We start from the raw sequence: 23,223 nt of genomic DNA on the forward strand, positions 1-23,223 counted from the left end.
CTCCCTGCATGTTTATCCTCATTCCCCGCCCTCACACTCTAATTCCTCTGTGTGTGTGTGTGTGTGTGTGTGTGTTAAGCGTGAAATCTCATCCAGTAGGTTTTACTACCATCACAACTCAGAGATGTTTACTATTTATAACAAAACAGTAAACAAACACAAACACAGAGGACCCAACCCAAGCCAAGCCTGCAGTGAGGAGAAAAAATAATAATAATAAAAGAACAGAGGGAAGAGGTAGAAGAGAAAAGGGGAGACAAAGAAGAGATAAACCACAGATACAAATAAGAGAGACAAATAAATATTAATAATAGTTAATAACAGGAGAGAACAACAACTGCTGATAAAAGTAAAGAGAAAGAGGTTGAGCAGAAAGTGAGAAATAGGAGGAGAGAAGAAGAACAGCAGTTGAATTATAAGGATAAAGAAGGAGAACGGAAGTTATTTAATAGTGAGGAATAAGGAGAATATAGGAGAAAATCAGACGAGAAAAAAGAGGACAGGAAGAGAACAAGTTGATTAATAGAGAGAAAATCAGATGAGAAATTAAATAAAAGAACAAGATCAACAGTTGATTAATAAGGAGAAAGAAATAGAAAATCAGATGAGAAATAAAAGGAAAGAAAGAGAACAGCATCTAATTATTAAGCAGAAAGTAAAGAACAGCAGTTGAGAAGGAATAAGAGCAGTTGAGAAATAAGGAGAAAAAGGGAGAACATTAGTTGATTAATAAGGAGAAAGAAGAAAAGTTGAAGAGCAGTTGATTAATTAGGAGAAAGAAGTAGAAAATCAGATGAGGAGAAAGAAGGAGAAAATCAGATGAGAAATAAGAAGAAAGAAAGAGAACAGCATCTGATTATTAAGCAGAAAGTAAAGAACAGCAGATGAGAAATAAGAGGAAAGAAGGAGAAGAGCAGTTGAGAAAGAAGGAGAAAAGGGGAGAACAGCAGTTGATTAATATGGAGAAAGAAGAACAGTTGAAGAGCAGTTGATTAATAATGAGAAAAAAAAGTAAAAAAAAAATAAGATGAGGATAAAGAAGAACAGCAGATTATTAATAAGGAGAAAAAAGTAATAGAAAATCAGATGAGAAATAATAGGAAAGAAAGAGAACAGCAGCTGATTAATAAGCAGAAAGTAAAGAACAGCAGTTGAGAAGTGAGAGGAAGGAAGGAGAACAGCAGTTGAAAAATATGGAGAAAGAGGGAGAAAATCAGATGAGAAATAAGAGGAAATAAAGAGAACAGCATAGGGTTAATAAGCAGAAAGTAAAGAACAGCAGTTGAGAAATAAGAGGAAAGAAGGAGAACAGCAGTTGATTAATAAGGAGAAAGAATGAGAAAATCAGATGAGAAATAAGAGGAAAGAAAGAGAACAGCAGCTGGCTAATAAGCAGAAAGAAAAGGACAGCAGTTGAGAAAGAAGGAGAAGAGCAGTTGAAAAATAATGAGAAAAAAGGGAGAACAGCAGTTGATTAATATGGAGAAAGAAGAACAGTTGAACAACAGTTGATTAATAAGGAGAAAGAGGGAGAACAGCAGTCGGTTAATAAGGAGAAAGAAGAAGAAATTCAGATGAGAAATAAAAGGAAAGAAAGAGAACAGCAGAAAGAAAAGAACTGCAGTTGAGAAAGAAGGAGAAGAGCAGTTGAGATGTAAGAGGAAGGAAGGAAGGAAAAGAGCAGTTGAAAAATAAGGAGAAAAAAAGGGAGAACAGTAGTTGATTAATAAGGAGAAAGAAGGAGAAAAAGTGAGAAACAGGAACAAGACTTTGTTAGGTTAGCATGAAGTTACAGTAAGTGTTTCTTCACGCTTTTCTCAGTGTTTCATCTGAGAAGAGTCTGAAGGACTCTAAGCTCTTGAAGAACGGCTTCTTACTTCCTCACAGTCGATGAAAAAGGAGGGATGGTTTTGTGTTTTTTTGCCAAAGCCGTAAGAAATCTCCTCGCTATAACAAGCAAGCTGAAGAGCAGAGAACAAAACTGAAAGCAACAAAGCATGATCCAGCTTACCATCCGCTGGGTGTTAGCTTTACGCTCAGGATAGACGGAGGAGTGGAGATCCCCCAGTGGGTTCTTTGTCAAGAGATTTCTTTCTAAGAAATATTTGAAGCTATCAAAGCTGAAAAGGCATTAATCTGTTTGAGACAGGAAAATCCACACTTTTCTGAACGTCAAGAACCATGGGTAGCCTGTAAGAAACCTACTTTCAGGAACTCAAGTTGAGTTTATATAAAGGGTATCAGATGCATCTATAGGATTACAGGCCTGATCACTGCCACACCTGTTTTCAATCGAGAAATCACTTAAATAGGTTCCTCCTGACAAAGCGAAGTAGACCAAAAAGATACTCAAAACTAGACATCGTGCAAATGAGAAAGAAAGTAATTGAGATCTATCTATCTATGTCTGGAAAAGTTTATAAAGCCATTTCTTTAGTTTTTAGACTCCGGTGAACCACAGTGAGAACCATTATCCACAAATGGCAAAGACATGGAAAAGTGGTGAACCTTCCCAGGAGTGGCCGTACAACCAAAATTACCCCAAGAGCACAGGGACAACTCATCCAGAAGGTCACCAAAGACCCCGCAAAAACATCCAAAGAACAACAGGAGACGAAAGAGATAAATTGCCAAGATGATGAAAACACACTGCTGAGCAAAAAGAACATTAAGGCTTGTCTCAATTTTGCCAGAAAACGTCTAGATGATCCCCAAGACTTTCGGTAAAATCCTCTGTGGACTGACAAGACATAAGTTAATCTTTTTGGAGGGTGGGGTAAAAAAGTAACACTGCTTTTCAGAAAAAAGAAAATTTCTGTTTTGCTGCTTCAGGACCTGGAAGACTTTCTGTGATCAATCGAACCATGAATTCCGCTGTCTACCAAAAAATATCCTGAAGGAGAATGATGTCCGACCATCTGATCGAGAGCTCAAGCTGAAACGCACTTGGGTTCTGCAGCAGGACAATGACCGAAAAACACGCCAGCAAGTCCATCTTTGAATGGCTGAAGAAAAACTAAATTTATAGATTACTATATTTATAGCATAATATATGAAGTGTAACGTTTGGTAGAGGGGGGGTTATGAGTCTGGCCTTTGTTAGTTCCAGTGAAACAAAATCTTACTTTTTCAACATACCAAGAGATTTTGGACAATTTTTAGTTCCAAAACTTCTTAGGAACTTCCTGTTCCAGCACACCAGTGCCCAAAGCCAGGTCCAAAGGTAAGGCATGGATGAGTGAGTTTAGTATGGAAGAACTTGCCTAAAGTACTGAAATGTACATTAATTTGTACTTAAATTGTTAAAAGTGTAAGTTCCCTGAGAAACTTTTGGGAGTTCTACAGTTTAAACTGTGGAGAAACTCTTTATGGTGCTTAAAGAACTTATTTTCCTTGAAGGTTCCTCAAACACCTTACAGCAAGGGTCAGGGGTCAATTAAGTTTGACTGCAGGCTAGACATTTTCCAAGCCATTACTTGGTGGGCCACAGAAAAAAAAAATCTGTTTTGGAAAAGAGGTGTAATGGGATTAAGCGCTACAGACTAGTAGCTCTCCAGCCCAGAGGGTTGTTGAACCCAATTGCAGATCAGATGATCTCAAAGCAGGTAAACCCTCACGTGGGATCGAACTCGTGTCGCCCAATACACTACCGCTGCCCTGGCTAATGAATTGGGACACGACCGGGGAAAAAATGCCCTTATAAAGGTGATGGGGAGCTCAAAAATGGGCGGAAAAACGAGAACGGGCGGAAACTAAAGACGCCGAACTCTTCCCTACAGGGTTAAAGAAGCCCTCAAAGTTCCTCAACAAGGGACTTCTTCTCCTATCAGTAAGATCCCACCACTTGATTGAAGCCACTGGAACCAAAGGATCATCATGATCACATGATCTGATTGACAAGGCTCATCCATTCCTGAAGGTCAAGACTGACAGAAGAGCTTCTGCAGAGCATCAATTTTAAACGTACCACCTCGCCCAATGGCATTTTAGAGGTTAAACTGATTTACTATGAACGTCCATCATCATAAAACGTGCAGGGGGTCGTCACCTGGCGATTAATCAAATCTGAAGGTTTGATAAAGTCTGCAATAGGATGTCCTGAATGACACCTTCCCTTCCCAACGGCTTCCGGGCGAGTTCCGCGAGAAGTTTCGGCTCAGAAGTCGCAGCAAGAGGTGGTCAGTGCGTTCCAGGATCTGAGCCAGTAATCTACTTCATCATCTCCAGATGATTATGTGGTAGCCGGAGGAAATACTTTAATACATTCAACTGTCATAGTACAGTGCCATCAGATTAACTCAGGATATGGAGAGTCGGAGTTATGAAGCTTGAAGCCGAAAGTACAAAACACCATCAATCTACTTCGCTTCCAATCAGACTAGGTTTGCATAGCAAATCAGTGGTGCATAAAGCAGCATGTCGGGAAGCATTGCAGATGGAGGCAGTGGAGGGGAAAAAAAAAAAAAACTTTAATTGGGTTTAAAAAACATAAACTGGTCAAAAAAATTGAGACGAACCTTAAATCACACATCTGGGTTGGTGTCCTTTTATGACCTGGTTCTGGGTTTTTTTTGTGACCTCCTGGATGAGTTGTTCATGCCCTTTTGGAGTAATTTCGATCAGCCGGTCATTGATCGTTTCATGTTTTCTCAATTTGTGAATATTAGTTTTTACTGTGGTTCTCTGGAGTCCTTTAGAAACGACTTTGTCACCTTTTCCAGACTGATTGATGATTAATTACTTTGTTTTCTTATCTGTTTTAAAAAAATTTCTTCAGATTGTCGGCATAATGTGTTGCTTTTTGAGATCTTTTATCTGCTTCTTGTTGTCAGACAGGTTCTATTTAAGACTTTTTTTTTGTCTTGTCAGTCTCGTCAGTCCAAACAATATTTTCTCAAAGTTCTGGAGATCATTAAGATGTTTTTTTGGTAAATGTGAGATAGATAATCTTTGATCTCTTCCATGGAGACCATTTTTTACCAGTACATATATTTTATATCTGAGGCTGTAAGTGAGACCTGCAGTTCTTTAAATGTTGTTCTGGGTTCTTTTGTGACCTCCTGGATGAGTTGTTAATGCCCTTTTGGAGTAATTTCAGTAGGTCGGCCGGTCACTCCTGGGAAAGTTCACCAGTGTTCCATGTTTTCTCTATTTGTGAATTTTAGTTTTTACTGTGGTTCTCTGGATTCCTAAAGCTTTAGAAACGACTTTGTCACCTTTTCCAGACTGATTGATGATTAATTACTTTGTTTTCTCATCTGTTTTTAATTTTTTTTTCAGATTGGCGGCATTGGTTTTTGAGATCTTTTATCTGCTTCTTGTTGTCAGACAGGTTCTATTAAAGACTTTTTTTGTCTTGTCAGTCTCGTCAGTCCAAACAATATTTTCTCAAAGTTCTGGAGATCATTAAGATGCTTTTTTGGTAAATGTGAGATAGATAATCTTTGATCTCTTCCATGGAGACCATTTGGATCAGTATATTTCTTATATCTGAGGCGAGTTAGACCTGCAGTTCTTTAAATGTTGTTCTGGGTTCTTTTGGGATCTCCTGGATGAGTTGTTCATGCCCTTTTGGAGGAATTTTGATCGGTAGGCCGGCCATTCCTGGGAAGGTTCACCAGTGTTCCATATTTTTTTCTCCATTAGTGAATATTAGCTCTTACTGTGGTTCTCTGGATTCCTAAAGCTTTAGAAATGACTTTGTCACCTTTTCCAGACTGATTGATGATTAATGACTTTGGTTTTCTTATCTGTTTTTATTTATTTTTTTATTGGTGGCATAAAGTGATGCTTTTTGAGTTCTTTTATCTGCTTCTTGTTGTCAGACAGGTTTTATTTAAGACTTTTTTTAACTGTCTTGTCAGTCTTGTCAATCCAAACAATATTTTCTCAAAGTTCTGGAGATCATTAAGATGTTTTTTTGGTAAATGTGAGATAGATGGGTCATTGTGTTCGTTTTGGTCGGCAGTGTTTTTTTTTAATCTTTGAACTCTTCCATGGAGACCATCAAGACCAGAGTTCTGGGTTCTTTTGTAACCTCCTGGATGAGTTGTTCTTGCCCTTTTGGAGTAATTTTGATCGGTAGGCCGGCCACTCCTGGGAAGGTTCACCAGTGTTCCATGATTTTTTCTGCATTAGTGAATATTAGCTCTTACTGTGATTTCCTGGAGTCCTAAAGCTTTAGGACAGTTTTCAATCAGGTTCTGTTTAAGTGATTTCTTGATTCGACAGGTCTAGCAGTAATCAGGCCTGGTTGATGTTAGTAGTGAAATTGAATTCGCAGTTAATTTAGGGTTAATTTACTTTTTTCATGCCACTGTATATTCCCAATATGAAGAGAACTTGTTGGGTTTGGAGTCTCAGTTTTGCAATATTTTCATCATGGCTTCATTTCAGCACAGTAACTTCATTACGCCGTCTTTACACTCATGTTATCAAAGTTGATAAATGTTTCACTGCTATTGATGAGAGCGAGGGGTGATTGATCGCTCAGTCAGAGACTCCTTCATTACGACGGGAGGAAGAAGCCGTCAGAGCGGAGAAGTTTATCCGGTAAACACAATCACCCTCACGCCTTACCAAACACACAATTAACCATGTGGAAGCAATCTAAGTTTGCTGAACTTATTCGTGGGAGGAAGTTGAGAGCGTATTAAAATGTAAAGAAGGCTCATCCATCAGTGTGTGGATGTGGATTTTTTGGGCATGTGTTTTTTTTTTACGCGGTTGTGGTTTCTGGGTAACTGTGAGTAGCTAAAAAAAAAAATTAGAAAAGTGGTTATAGAACAGGCCATGGATGATCACCTCCAAAAAAAAAAAACACACTATCTATCTGTGTACGTTTCTAAAGAATGAAAAAAAAAGAGTGGAGGACGTTCATCAGCAGTGACATCACACACCACCTGACTGAGAGAAGAGACTGATAGCTTTATATTGTGCAATTAATCCTAACCAGTCACTTTATTTTGTGAAGTTATTGATATTGATTCATTGCATTAAAATTAAATTTTAAAGAAAACGTTAAAAATGAAAAATGCCTTAAAAAAAAACTATTTTTATATTTTTAACTAGTTTTATTTGACAAAATCATATAACACACACTTGGTTTCTCTCACACATTGATCCTATAAAAAAAAGAAATAAGAATAAAAAATAAAAAGAACTTTTCTAGGTCTTATATAGTGCAAACAATAAGTGCAAACCACAACCAGTCATATTAAGACTATGGTTTGTGTTTTTTTTCTCCTAAATCTCTTGTAATTTAACTCTGCAGAACCATAACCAGTCATATTAAGACTATGCTTGAAGTGTAAACAGAGACAGAACTTTTCTTAATACAGTACAGAGCTAAGGGATTAGTACAGCTGTCTACGAAACAGTCACGTGTTGGATTTACTTACAGTATTTATATATGGTTTGTGTCTTGTTGGTCACTCTGTTACCGTTTATTGTTTCCACTGGAGCCAAAATGCAGGCATCATTATCTGTGATTAATTACTATATCTGTTTAAAAGGTATATAATGTAACACACACACACACACACACACACACACACACACACACACACACTCCAGAGAGGGTAAAATCAAACAGCAATTAGAGTCTATGGGTCAGTAAGGCCAATGACTGAGGGCCAGATCTCCAGCACTTATATAAAACCTGCTGTGTATATGTGTGTGTGTGTGTGTGTGTGTGTGTAAAAGACAGAGACAGACAGATTCACTCTGACCACGAACTTGTCGACCCCTCAGAACTGGAGCTCATCTAAAGAGGCATTTTAGCATTCAGCAGGTAACCAATCAGGGGCCTCTTTTCCTGTGAAAGTCACAGCCCCCCAAGCTGTCAATCACCCACAGCACCGGGGGCAACGGGGCGAACCTTTATTAACGACCTGATTAATTATAGATGTGTAGCCTAATTATGACAGCCATGCCGGTGACGGGAAGCAGGGGATAAGGGTGGTTAATACATATGCTCTTACATATGATTATATATATATATATAGTGCTCTTAATGAGAACATTTCCATTTTTCTCTGCCAGGGGAAATAAAGGCCCCTCCCGTTTAGCCCACCGCACTGCAGCCACTAAAATTCACTTTTTCTTGTTGTTTGTGAAATACTATAGGTCTCTATACCATTGGCTCCGCGGGGAGGAGGAGGGGGTGGAGCCAAAACCTGTCTTTCTTCAGACACCACTAATTCAGTGAAATAAAGCAGGGCTTTTCTCCCTGGTAACATAGCTAACTCTTCACTAATGTTAGTATAGCTCGCAGCTAATGTTAGCTAGCTCTCTGATAACCTTAGTTCTCTCCCCAGTAATGTAAGCTAGCTCACAGCTAAACTCATCTCTCTCCAGTAACATTAGCTAACCCACCACTAACGTTAGAATATTAGCTACCTCGCTGCTAATATTAACTCCGCTAACCTTATTTCTTCACCCAGTAACATTAGCTAGCTCGCAGCTAACGTTAGCTAGCTCTCTGATAACCTTAGTTCTCTCCCCAGTAATAATAGCTAGCTCTCCACTAACCTTTGTTCTCTCCCCAGTAACGTTAGCTAGCTCGTTGCTACCCTTAGTTCTCTTCCCAGTAATGTTAGCTAGCTCTCTGCTAACCATTTATTTGCTGAAAATGAGAAATGGCTAACTTAACAAAAAAAAAAAAAGATGCAGAGCTTTCAGACCTCAAATAATGCAAAGAAAACAACAAGTTCTGATTCATAAAGTTCAGAAAGCAATATTTGGTGGAATATCCATGTTTTTTTTTTTTTTTTTTTATCACAGTTTTCATGCATATTGGCATGTTCTCCTCCACCAGTCTTACACACTGCTTTTGGATAACTTTATGCTTTACACTCCTGGTGCAAATATTCAAGCAGTTCAGTTTGGTTTGATGGCTTGTGATCATCCATCTTCCTCTAGATTATATTCCAGAGGTTTTCAATTTGGTAAAATAACAAACTCAGCATTTTTAAGTGGTCTCTTATTGTTTTCCCAGAGTTGTAATTATATGAGTTTCACATTTTGAACTGAATTACTGAAATAAAGTAACTTTTCAATGCTGTTCTAATTATTTGATGCACCAGTATATAATCAAATCAACTCAAAACTCCCTCTTAGTTCACCATGACAGTATTAAACATATAAAATGACAATATAAACACTTATATCGTGGCTATTTAAACTGATAATTACATCAGTATACTGAGTAAGCATTAGCTACTACAGTATATGTGAATGTAAAATTAGCATTGCTGCTATGCTTCACTCACCAGTGCTAGAAGTATAAAAAACTCGTCGCTCTTCGACGGGAAGCTTTACCTCCAGCGTTTTCTGTTCAGAGACAAGTTATTAAAGCTATAAAACGAGCTGTCATCCCTTATTTTTAACATTTAACGTGTTTTTTTCTTTGTTTTACAGCAAAAGAACCTCCGTCTCATCTGCTTGTTGGACGCCAAGAGAGCTGAGATCTCTCTCTAAGCCGCCACCCGATTGGCCGGCCGGATTCAGTATCAACCAATAAGAAAATTACTAAATAAAATAATAAAACATATATTATTTTTTGCATTTTTGTATTTTTGTATTTATTTATAGCAAACTATTTCTTAGTTTAATTAGCTTAGTCATCACAATATTAAGTGGTGAAGTGATTAATATTTATTAATTAAATATATATATATATATATATATATATATATATATATATATATATATATATATATATATATATATATATATATATATTATATTTAATTAACAGTTAAGTTCTGACTTACGTTATCAGACATCCCAAGTTGCAAAAATATATTTCAGGGAAGTAGCACCGGAATATATTAACTCATCTCAACAAGCCTTTTGCAATCATTTAGTTCCCTTGTGTGCAATTCTAAAATCACTATTATAAACTGTACAAGACTACAAGACTCGTTGTTTTTTTACTTTTACCAGATATGGATATGGAAACTGATTGGCTGACTCACAGACTCTTTGCAGAGAACAGGCCAATCAGAACCCTCACTGTTTTGCATGCGCTTCACTAATACGCACACAAGGAGAGGAGCACCTGCCCTCCCCACGACTTTAGGGTTCGGTTTAGAACTTATATCACCATTGTGTCACCAATGACACTTTGGAGATCTAGCCCCACCCCCCATGGACTTGCCCACCAACTTTGGGCAGTGTCAGACTTGACTTTTCATTGCTGGGATATGATTAATCGAAGGTAGCCCTAGATCTCCACAATAAAGTGTATGATGGCTTCCAAAGACACTTTGCCCGTACGCTTTGGCTGCTGTAGTCTATGGGAAAATTTGTGTTATTTGCATAAAAGTGTCAGAGCCCTGAAAGGGACTCAACAGAGCTTGTGAAATCTTTATCTTTATATGTGAGAGCAATTTTGTGCAAAGAACTTCATGAACGATGAATGATGTTTTTCATATATAGCCCGTAGACTTATTCTAATTTCTGTATTTTATAGAGCGTAGCTTATTATAAGGTGTACTGTATTTTAAAGCGTGGTAAGAAAAAAACATTTACTTTCGAAGTCAAACGAGCGATGAATGTTAATCTACACAAATTTCTCTCCTAAAAAAAATGTTTATTCTGGTTAGTAAAGCGTTTCAGTTTATTTACAGTAAGCTTAGATTTCCAATGTTTACAACAGCACAGTTAGCAGCAAAGCTAAGCGCTAGTAAAAACCACCTGACAGCGCCTCTTAGTGTTCCGGTAACCCAGGGCGCTATCAGCTAGCGTTTCGTCCCACATAGCTTGTTTTAACACTGTAAAAACGCAGACTACAGTCTGATATACTCACCCCAGAATGGTGAAAGAGCTAGCGCTTAGCGCGGTTAGTGGCTAATGCTAATACTGCTCCAGTTCTAAGCCTCGGTGCTGGAGAAAAACTTCACTGAAACCCTTTTTTTATAAACGGAGTGGCTTAACTGCTTCTTACAACCTGACTGATAAAATTAATACATAAAGATTTTTGCGAAAATTAAAGGATTTTAGGTTTGCCTTATTGTGGAAAAAATATGGTGTGTAAAAACCCAAAAGTAAGACTTTATCCATCCATGAAAAACCTGTTCCGTATTCAGCCCTGATCACTAATTAGATGTGATGCTAAATATTGATTGGTTTTCCAACAGATTCAAGGGTCGGTTACTTACTCCCTATGAACACCTTTTGATTCATTATTAATAAGCAGACCTCTGGCCCTGTAAGTGTGTGTGTGTGTGTGTGTGTGTGTGTGTGTGTGTGTGAGAGAGTGAGGGAGACTGTCAGTTTCACCCCCAAGACATCCAGAATCTGCTCAATAAAAGCTGCACTTATGAGATGAGGGTGGACAGGGAGTGAACTTTACTAGTGCCTTTAGCGCTAATGGTGCACCTTGAATCATCTCTGTTCTGATTGGCTGCTTTTTTAGTGTGTAAATTCCATATATACTTCTAAAATAAGTATTTTAAAACAATAATGTGATTTATAATGGGGTAAAACATTTATAATAAACAATAAATGGGCCATTTGCTTGTTGTAACTCTTCAAAAAAAAAAAAAAAAAAAAATATATATATATATATATATATATATATATATATATATATATATATGTATATATCTTTTATTAACTCTGAATCTGATAACACATGTATTATGAACACAACTATTCAAAACATGTACTGGTCAAACTCAGGCAGGTTTACTTATTTTTTCACAATGTTTTTTTAAAGCTGAAGATGGTTACAAAACTCATGCGACATTTAAAAAGCATGTTTAAAAACAAGTCCTTTTATCTCAAGATAGTCTTTATTTTAAAGAAAAGGTTGACTGCATGTTCAAATAATTCATATTTATGACAAAAAAAAAAGCACTTCTGTTACTGGCACTCAACCCTGTTACTTTTTATGTTCTGAGTAACAGGACTGAAATTAACAGTAATGAGTTTTTAGCATAGCAATCAGCAAAAAACATGAAAAATAGCTAAATGGCGGCTACGCTAATAGCATAAGGAACACCGAGCACATTCTAGTGACTTTCCTAAAATTTGTATTTTAAAAATAAACAAAAAAGATCTAAGATTTAATTTAGGTAACAGGAGTGAGATTTAGGTCTTTCCATGAGCTTCAGAAGAACCAGCTGATGTCACTTCCTGTTGTAGATGTAGTTTCTGACCCTCTCCATCAGTGTGTAGTCATCCCAGTTTGCTTTCACACACAAGAACTCTTATCTGAAGCGTGAATCGATATATCGCTTTTCTGTGTGAAGTTTCCAAAAAGCTTGAATATACTCATAGAACTTAAAGCAAAACATAAAAAACTGAACCAATTCTGCGACCTCACATGCAGCACAGGGAGCAGATAGCCTCCACACCTTCTGCAGGGCAATCGTACAAAAGTTAGCTTGAAGTGAACCCCAGTCCGCTGATTTTTATAGATGACTAACGGCAGATATTCTCTTCATTTGGTCACACTTAACCAAAACTAAAAAAGGCTAATGCTGAGTGAACTTGCTAAGTTGACCAACACTCCCGGGAAACCCATCAAGGCCTATCCTTTGAATTGTAAAATGATTAGAGTTAGTTTGTCTCAATTTTTGTCCTTTTCTGTCTTCCTCCAGTCCCCTTACACATCCTCAGGGGAGGTTGCTGAGGAGTGGGGTGTTAAGTTTCTGGTGAGAACGTGTTATTTCAAGCCTGGGGTGGATCTAATGGAGCCTCCCGTCAAGCTAGAGAGAACGAAAGTGCTTAACAAATTACAGGCAAGTGAAAAAGGCCTCAGAATTGCCGTGGCGGACTCCCGCTGAAAGACTACCTCAGTGTGTAGAAGCGACGGCAGAGTGGAACGTCTCTCTGGAGTTAATAAGACCCTCAGAGTGAAGGGGGATATAAGTGAAGGTTAATGTACGAGATATTGGAAATAAGTATTTAAGCGTACAGCAGGGCTAATGTTGCAGCTATTAGGTCATTTAGTTGGAAGCAAGACACACAACAGCCTTGACTCGTTTTTATTTGCAACCTTACCTGATCCTTTTCTTCTTCTATTGTTTAATGGAAGACAAACCAATAATAACCAGAATAAGATGACTCTCTATTTGTTCGGTCCAAATTTTGGGACTTTGGTCTGGACTGTGGTTCACTGGACCTTTAACACCTGCTTAGTTTAGTTCAGACTAATCTGAAAAGTCTGAAAGTTCAGTCCAAACAAGGCAGGTTGAGTCCAGACTAGACCTAGATTAGAGGTAACTGTAACTTTTTCCTACCCCAAAATTAGGAGGACTTTTAAAAGAGGAGAAGTAGGTGTCAGGTGAAGTGGGGTTACCTGGACCTTCAGAACAAAGTTCAGGTGAAGGTCTGGCGAAATAGGGACAATGCGTCAATCCATTGTACGTTGACTGTTGTTGATTTGTTGTTGACATTTGTCATTTATCCTAACTAGGCCTTCCCTCAGGGCAATTCAAATTGGCAAACGTTTAGGACACATGGACTCAAGATATTAAGGGAGGCACAAGACAATCAATCCTGCCCATAGACTGTATATAGCTGGACAGTGCATCGTCTCTTAAAAGTGAAGCCACCACAGGTCGGGCGCCCCCTGCTGTTCGGCTGCAGAAAGCTGTGTAACTCCACCCATCCCATAGGTTTCAATGACAAAACAGACAACTTTCCATCATGTTTTTTTCGAATATACTGTAATTCTACCTCCTTTATTTAAATGCAGCAGGAAGATTTTGGCGGAAGATTTTGGCTTCATTTTCATTGAACGAATGGGAACGGAGACACGGCGTCCATCTTTTTTTACAGTCTCTGATCCTGCCGGTAAACTCATACCAGATCTTTTTCTTCTTCTATTGTTTAATGGAAGATGAACCAAACCATTGTTTGATTGAGCTGGAATAAGATGACACTTTATTTGGTTGGACCAAATGTTAGTACCGTGGTTCACTGGACCTTTTTTTAGTAAGGACTAAACTGAAAAGTCTGAAAGTCAAGACTAGACTAGAGTTAACCGCAACTTTTCCCTACCTCAAAATTAGAAGACCTTAGATGAGAGGAGAATTATATGTTATGCAAAGGCTTTGTGGAATGGGGACAATGCTTCAATACGTTGTTCGTTAACTGCTGTGTTTATGACATTTGTCATTTGTTCCTTAGCAGGCCTTCCCTCAGGGCAGTTCAGGTTGCCAAACGTTTAGGATACAATCACTCAAGCTATTAAGGGACGCAAAAGCCAACAGATCCTGCCCGTCAACTCCCAGAGACGGGTGACTGACAGCAAGAGACACTGGCTTTGGCATGGACAAGCGCTTCTGAGGCCTGTGTTAAATGAGGTCACGTCGGGGCTCCTCGGGTCAGTCTTCTGGGGTGACAGATGAGCTGAGAGGTGAGACGATTTAGCATCAGGCAGACAGTCAACGCGCCCACCAGAAGTAGATTTCGAGGCTGCAGACGACACACTTCTCTGCGGCACGAGATCCCTTGGGGAAAACGTCAAATAAGGAACAAAATCAGGCCTCTCGTAATCTAATCTTCATTTCGAACAAAACTCAGCAGCTGGACTGTATGAACACTCAGCTCAGGCATCTCATTTTATATATTTCGCCTGCTGAGTTTCATCCTTCTAAAGGGAGGAATGAGAGGAATCGATAAGGAAAAGGCTGCGTCAGAGTCATATAGATTTTTGTCTTATGAATGCTGAATAGCAGGGTCAATATCAGCAGAAGAAAGAAGAAGTAGTGCGGTGGTCAGGGAATAACCTCCTGGATAGCTATGACCCACAAGGTCCTTCAGAAGTATCTAACCCCTTCTTTGAAGTCCACCTACACAGGGGGTTCATAACACGTTAAATAATATATACCCGGGGTTATGAGTGGTTCAATGGACCAAGGCCCTGGCCTTATGATCCAAGGATTGCCAGTTTGAATCCCAGGTCATGTTTCTCGCCATCAGCAGCCGGAGTCCGAGAGAGCCCAATCGACCTGGTTCACTCTGGGTGAAAACATCACTTCCAAGGTAATGTTGGTCAGAGCAGGCGTCTGTTAGCTGATGTACCACAGCTGGGTGGCTGCACTTTCCTCCAAGTGTGATGGTGTCTTCACCCTCTTATAGTGTTGGGTTGCAAATTCGAGAGGAAAAAATGGAATAAAATAAGAAATTAATACATAAAGAAATAATGATATACTGTATATTACAATGCCATTGATGTTTTTCTTTTTTAAGGTTTTAAAAGGTCTTGCCCCTGCTTATGCTGTGAACATGCTTTGTATGTATGCAACCTTGAGATATTGCAAGGTCTCTGAGAGAACAAACATTAGCGGTTGATTTGAGTTAAATGCCATTTGTTTGGGGATATTTTAGTCTAGCACAGTGTACACAATGTACAGTCTTTTACATTTACATTGTTATTTTCTGTTTATTTAGAATTAAATAACAAATGATTCCTGTGGGAGAGATCCTGTAGAATATGAATTAAAATGTAATGGTAAGAAAGCTGAGGAAAGATGGCAGCCAATAGCATTGTGTGTGTTTTTGCAGGATTAACTGTGGATTTTGCTGTATAATATACTATTTATGACTGTAAAGGTTATCGTATGGTATGTGCTACATTAGCTGACGTAATGGATTTATTTGTTCGTGCCGTAGACATTACAGTAAAGAAGTGAGACATTTGGAAGACTTCAGTTTAGTGAAGCAGCGCCTTTGCTGTACTGGTTTCCATTTACACCCCAACGAACTACTTGAGCATTTCTCATTGTATAATTATCATTGTATAATTCGCACCCTGGTCTAGCACCTCGAAAAGCATGACAGTGACTTGTAACATGAATAAAGCCAATGTGCAAAGGGATTCCTCGTTCACGTGACATCGCGTTCAGTAGCTCCTCCATTTCCACTCGCTGTTGTGTTTTACATGGATCTCCGTGGAAACGCGCTGTGCCCACAGTGTACTTACAGTGCGCGGCAGTATACAAATAGCTATTTTATTAAACGCGAGGTGACGAAACTCAGAGATGTGCATCCGGACGAGACTAAAATTACCGGAGGACCACGGAGTTCAGAGAAAACCAGTAGATAATTTAGCCTGTAATTTTCTCAGAGGACGTCTAAAAACAAAAAAACACAGACACGGACGTTCTGGACGGGAATAAAATCACAGAGGACCCCCCATAAACGAGAAAATGACCCCAGGACCCCCTGAGAAACTGATCCCATCCAGATAAAAAGGCTTAAAAGTGTAAGAAAGATCCTAAGTTACAGCACAAACAGAAAGTTCCTTAAGTAAGAAATTTACATTTAAAAAAAAAATGATCAAGTTTCCAGATTAAGAAGTAAAGTGTTCCAAGAAGTCTCAATGTCACGCTACCGTCACTCTGAGCAACATCCTCACCCAGAGATCCTCCTGAACAAAGTCCTGAACATGAAGACGGAGCTGCTTGGAAGTGCGGCAACCTTTAACGCTGATAAGAGGGCGGCGTGATTATCTCCGTTTCAGATTGTCTCTGGAAAAGCGCAATCTTCCGCGGCTTTGTAACTCGCGTCCTGCCACGCCAATAAACCTGACATTTACTCACGCGACCTTCACTCTTCCTTCCCTGTCCAACGTCACACACCAAAAGCCGTCCAGGCTGACATTTACAAGCTAAAAAAAAAACCCAACCTAGCATGACGAAAGTGTCGGTGGGAAGTGTGCTGCACGGCTGAGCTGGAACACCACATCACGTGTGATTTGGGAGAAGCCTGGCAGATGTAAAAAGCTTTGAGATCTGCAGACACACACACTCTGACATATATAGAAGAAGACATTGTAACTGAAATGGGTTAATGGAGTCTAATGTTGGAGATTTAGAACTTAATTTAGCTTGGTTGGGCTCCATTCTTCATTACATGGGTTCTATAAAAACTATAAAACTATGACCATTCAGTGCTCCGGGTGCGCCGGTTCGAATCCTGTTCATGTAGCTTGCCATCAGCTGCCGGAGCCCTGAGAGAGTACAATTGGTAGATGGCGCAAACAAACAAACAACTGTTTAAATCCTAAATTGTCTGGAAGATATATAGCGAGAGAGAGAGAGAGAGAGAGAATGAAAAGAAAGAGAGATAGCATTTAAAAAGTCTACGAGAGTGAGTCTATAGAGATAGAAAGAGAAAGAATGAAAGAGAGATAGATAAAGAATGAAAGAGATATAGAATGAGAATGAAAGAAAGAGAGATAGAGAGAGAAAGAAAGAGATATAGAATGAGAATGAAAGAAAGAGAGATAGAGAGAGAAAGAATGAGATAGAAAGAGAAAGAACGAAAAAGTGAGAGAATAAAAGGAGAATAGAGAATAAAACTAAAAGGAATAAAAAGAATGAAAGAGATACAGAGAGAGAAAGAATGAAAGAGAGGGATAGACAGAAATAATGAAAGAGAAAGGATGAAAGAAAAAAGAATGGAAGAGAGAAAGAGAAAGAATAAAAGAAATAGAGACAGAAAGAATGTAAGAGAAAGACTGAAAGAGAGATAAAGAGAGATAAAAATGAAAGAGAGAAAGACTGAAAGATATATGAGAGAAAATTTGTGAATGATAGAGAATTACAGAAAAATTAAAATTAAAGAATAAAAAGAATGGAAGAGAGAGAGAGAGAAAGAATGAATGAAAGTGAGAAAGAGAAAGAATAAAAGAAATAAAGACAGAAAGAATGTTAGAGAAAGACTGAAAGAGGGATAGAGAGAGGAATAATGAAAGAGAAAGACTGAAAGAGAGAGAAAAAAGAGAGAGAAAGACTGAAAGACAAAAAACAAACAAACAAAAAAATCTATGACCATTCAAACAGCTGTTTAAATGCTCTATTTTCTGGTCCTCCACATTGATAAAAATCTTTGGTAGATGGAGTCAAACGGGCATAGTTCACTGAGGTTCCCAGAATTTCAGACCTCCTTGAATGGATTTAGGAATTTCTTTTTCAGTTGGGATGTGTTCTCTGGAGTGATAAATCAAAAAATCCAATGGACGAGTCTGGGTTTGCCAGTTGACAGGAGAAAGGTATTTGTGCTAGGTGTAAAGTTTGGCTGAGGGGGGATAATGGTACGGGGCTGTTTTCCAGGAGTTGGGCTCGGCCTCTTAGTTCCAGTGAAAGGAAATATTAATGCGTCAACTTATCCCAACTAACTTTCCTAACTTTCATGGGACAGTTAGTTTGGGGATGGCCCTCTGGTCCATAAAGACATGGATGAGCAATTTAGGTGTGGAAGAACTTGATTGGCCAGCGAAGAGTCCATACCACACCTCAATCCACATAGGGATTCCATTCATCCATTGGGGTGAATTAGCAAGGTCATCATTTAAGGGGGAATGCAAATTTTAATCAAGAAGCTGCCTAATGAGAAGCCTATATCAGCTTCGTAAGGTGGAAGGACTGTTGACTGAATGGCTTTAAATCCGAATCAAGTGTGTTTATTTTGGGGTATATTGTTCCTGAATGGATCTGGGACTCTTTTATCTTCTTTTCTGGAGATGTTTTTCCCAAAAGCATCTCAGTATGACGGTCATCATTAAAAAACCATGAGCGATGCTTGCCCTACTGTAGAAAGGTCAGTCCACAAAGATGCTTTTGGGCAAAAATCCCTTTGAGTTGCTTCCAGCTGGAATACTGATAACCAGAGCTGGAGCAGCAGAGCAAGGTCAGCCCTCTTCCTCCTCTTCCTCCTCCTCCTCACAGAGACCTAGCTTTATTCAGAGACACTTGTGTCTCAAATAATCAAGTGGCCACCAGTGAGTGGAAGCACATTATTCAGTAGTAGGTGTTTCTAATAAAGTGGCCATTATTGAGTGGAAGCATATTATTCAGTAGTAGGTGTTTCTAATAAAGTGGCCACCAGTGAGTGGAAGCACATTATTCAGTAGTAGGTGTTTCTAATAAAGTGGCCATTATTGAGTGGAAGCACATTATTCAGTAGTAGGTGTTTCTAATAAAGTGGCCACCAGTGAGTGGAAGCACAAGGTACAGTAGGGTAGGTGTTTCTAATAAAGTGGCCACCAGTGAGTGGAAGCACAAGGTACAGTAGAGTAGGTGTTTCCAATAAAGTGTCCACCAGCGAGTGGAAGCACAGGGTAGAGTAGTAGGTGTTTCCAATAAAGTGGCCATTATTGAGTGGAAGCACATTATTCAGTAGTAGGTGTTTCTAATAAAGTGGCCACCAGTGAGTGGAAGCACAAGGTACAGTAGAGTAGGTGTTTCCAATAAAGTGGCCACCAGTGAGTGGAAGCACAAGATTCAGTAGTAGGCGTTTACAATAAAGTGGCCACTAGTGAGTGGAACTATGAGAATGTAATTGTTTCTAATAAAGTGGCCACTAGTGAGTGGAAGCACAAGAGTCAGTAGGTGTTGATGGCAGTACGCAATGAAAGAGGAAAAGAGAAAGAAAAAAAGAGATAGAGAAAGAATAAAAGAAGGAAAAAGAGTGAAAGAGAGAAAGAGTGTGAGAGAGGGAGAAAGAATTAAAGAGGGAGAGAGACAATAAAAGAGAGAGGGATAGACAGAAAGAGAATGAAATAAAGAAAGAGCGAGAGAATGAATGAGAGAGACAGAGAGAGAAAAATGAAAGCTAGAAAGAAAGAACGAAAGAGGAAGAGAAAGAATGAAAGGGTGAGAAAGAATTAAAGAGAGAGAAAAAGAATAAAAAGGGGGGAGAGAGAGAGAGAGAGAGAGAGAAAAATCAAAGAGAGAGAATGAAAGAGAGGAAGAGATAGAGAAAGAGAGATAAAGAATGAAAGAGCGAGAGAGAGAGAGAGAGAATTAAAAAGAGAGAAAAAGAATGAAAGAGGAAGAAAGACTGGAAGAGAGATAGAGAGAGAAAGAATGAGTGGGAGGGAGATAGAGAGAGAGAAATAATAAAAGAGAAAAAGAATGAAAGAGAGAGAGAGAGAGAGAGAATGAGTGGGAGGGAGGGAGATAGAGAGAGAGAAATAATAAAAGAGAGAAAGAATAAAAGAGAGAGAGAGAGAGAGGTAAGTAAAAATGAAGGTGTGCAAATTCAGCAGTAGAGCACTTACTCTTTCTAAGAGTGTGAAATACATGGATGACTGCTGACACACACACACACACACACACACACACACACACACACACACACACACACTCTTCTTACCCTCTGTCTATTATTGATGTCAACTCGTAGCCGAAGGGGAAGTCAAGTGTGCGCTCTCGTAGAACAGAGAAGACCAATACTCAGCACACACACACACACACACACACTCGCAGCACACATGAAACTTATCGGCTGTCTGTTCTTTTTCACACACAGCGAGAAAACTGCAGGCTGCTGTTTCCCCTCCAGCGTTTTCTCATCCACGCTGTAACTCAAACTGCTGGACAGGAGAAAAGAGGAAGAGGACATGCTGAAGTACACTCATCTTCAAACTAACACTTTCTCCAGCCTTGCAAAAGTATTCATACCCCTTGAAAAAGTTCAAGGGGTATGAATACTTTTGCACTTCACTTGGTTTGACTGGTCCATTCTAACACATGATTATTTATTTTTCGATCTAAACCATTTCAAATGTAGCTCTGGCGAGAGCTGTATGTTTAGGGTCATCGTCTTGACGGAAGGTCAGTCTTTTTCCCAGTCTTAAGTCTTTTGCTGCCTCCACCAGGTTTTCTTTTTCATTTAGCTTCATCCATCTTCCCCTCTTCCCAGCTTCCCCCAACTTCCCCCAACCTCCCCTAGCTGTCCCTGCTGAAGTAAAGCAGCCCTAGAGCATGATGCTTCCACCACCACGTTTCACAGTGGCGATGGTGTGTTCAGAGGGATGAGTGAAAAGTCTCATCTCAAAATGTATGTATTTAATAATGGTTTTCTTTTTGCCTTTCTTTTATAAAGGACATATTTGTGGAGTGCACGTCTTACAGATCTCGCTCCCAAATTGTGGATTTCTGCAGCTCCTCCAGAGTGACCATGGGTCCTTGCTTGGTAGGTTCGCAGTTGAGGAATACTTTTTCTATTTTTGGATGATGAATTCTACAGTGTTTTTTAAAAATGATCAAAGCTTGGGATATGTTTTCATAACCTGACCCTGCTTTCAACTTCCTCACAACTTTATCTCCGACCTGTCTGTTGAGTTCCTTGGTCTTCATAGCCAACATGGCCCTTCAATACCCAAGACTTTTCAGAGGTACGCTCAAGATAGAGAGCTATGAGAATCACTGGCAAGAAGGCAAAACAAACAAACTACAAGAAATCCACAAATTTGAGGGTTTTCCTTGTTAAAAATGACAATAATCACTATATTACCACAGTTTAACGTGCAGTTTTAATGTTTTATGGCCATTCTTTCTTATAGCAAGCATAGAAAATCGCTAGTAGTTCATCTCAGTAGTTAGCTAGCCAGCTACGGGAATGAAAAATATATATAAAATATATTAAATAAGCTTATATAAGCTCATTTTAGCTCCACACAACCCCTCATTTCTGAAGACATGCGAGACATTGAAGACATATAATAATGATGAGTTTAGTTTTACTTTGATTTTCCAAATTAAAAACATCTAGAATATAATCAAGAGAAAAAATGGATGATCACAAGCTAAAAACATCAAACCATCAATTCAAGCTGAAATGCTTGATTGTTTGCACCAGGAGTGTAAAGAGCATGAAGTTATCTAAAAGCAGTGTGTAAGACTGGTGGAGGAGAACATGATGCCAAGATGCATGAAAAAAACTGTGATTAAAATCCGTCCAAAGTGGTACGAATGAGTGGAACAGACACGGCAGTGCTGCTGGAGTTCTTAAACATGGAGGCGTCAATTAGGTGATGCTTGATGCATGCATATAGTGCTGCTATATTGATTTCCTGTTATTGTATGCTAAGCAGTCGGAAAGCATGCAATCTGAAACTTTCTTCTCAGCTTTTTTTTCTTTCTTTTTTTTTTTTTTGCATAAATCACCTTTAAAAGGGCAGTTGACCTTCACGGAATACTTCACGCGAAAATGCTAACGTGGCTAACGGCGAATGACTGAAACTCCATAGGGACCGGTTAGCCTGAGCTCATGTACATCATCATGCCACTGCAGATCATCATTACTAACCTGCATTACCCCGCATAGCAGCGCGAGAGTGAGGGGGGCTTTAAATATACAGCAAAGGAACGCTAAAAGAAAGAAAGACAAAAAAATTACGTCAATTAATAGAATATTGAATTAACTAATAATATATAGTGGCGTGAAAACGTATTTGCTCCCCTACAGATTTTTTTTTTCCATCATACTGATATTTTCTCGATTATCAAACAAACTTTAATATCAGACAAAGACAACCTGAGTAAATATAACTTTTTAAATAATAAGTTTATTTATTGAAGGAAAAACAACTTCCAGATCAAGATCATCCACAGCATCTCAATCAGACTTTTAACTAAACCACTCCTCCAAAACCTTCATTTAGTTTTGTTTTTTTAAGCCATTCAAAGTTGAACTTTGGGTCAGTTGTCAGCTTTGGGTCATTGTCCTGCTGCAGAGCCCAAGTACACCTGAGCTTGAGGTCACTAAGGAACAGATGGCCGGATATTCTCCTTCAGGATTGTCTTGTTAACAGCAGAATTCCTGCTTCCATCTATTAGAGCAAGTTGTCCAGCAGCTCCAGACCATCACACTAATCACACTACCACCACCATGTTTTACTACATTCAGTATGATGATCTTTCCTTGAAATCACCTGTTAGTTTTACGTCAGATGTAAAGGGACACAAACCGTCCAAAAAGTTCCACTCTTTTCTCATCAGTCTACAGAGTATTTTCCTCATCGTCAAAAGATGTTTTCTGTCAAAATTAAGACGAACTTTAATGGTCTTGAATGCTGACCTCAACTTAGGCAAGGGAGGAGTGCAGTTCTTTAGATCTTGTTTTGGGGGTCTTTTTTGACCTCTCGGATGAGTTGTCGCCGCGCTCTTGAGGTGATTTCGTTCGGCCGGTCACTCCTGGGAAGGTTCACCAGTATTTCATGTTTTCACCATTAGTGGATAATAGCCCTGACTGGGTTTCCCAAAACTTGGCTTTAGAAATGGCTTTATAACCTTTTCCTTACCGATAGATATGAATTACGTTCTTTCTAATTATTTCTTTAAATATTGGCATGATGTCTAGCTTTTGAGTATATACATATAACTTTTGTTCTACTTCTCTTCGTCAGGCAGGTCCTATTTAAAATGATCTCTTGATTGAGAACAGGTATGGCAGTAATCAGGTCAGGCATGG

This window comes from Astyanax mexicanus, chromosome 25 (assembly GCF_023375975.1).
Source record: "Astyanax mexicanus isolate ESR-SI-001 chromosome 25, AstMex3_surface, whole genome shotgun sequence".
Taxonomy (NCBI): Eukaryota; Metazoa; Chordata; class Actinopteri; order Characiformes; family Acestrorhamphidae; genus Astyanax; species Astyanax mexicanus.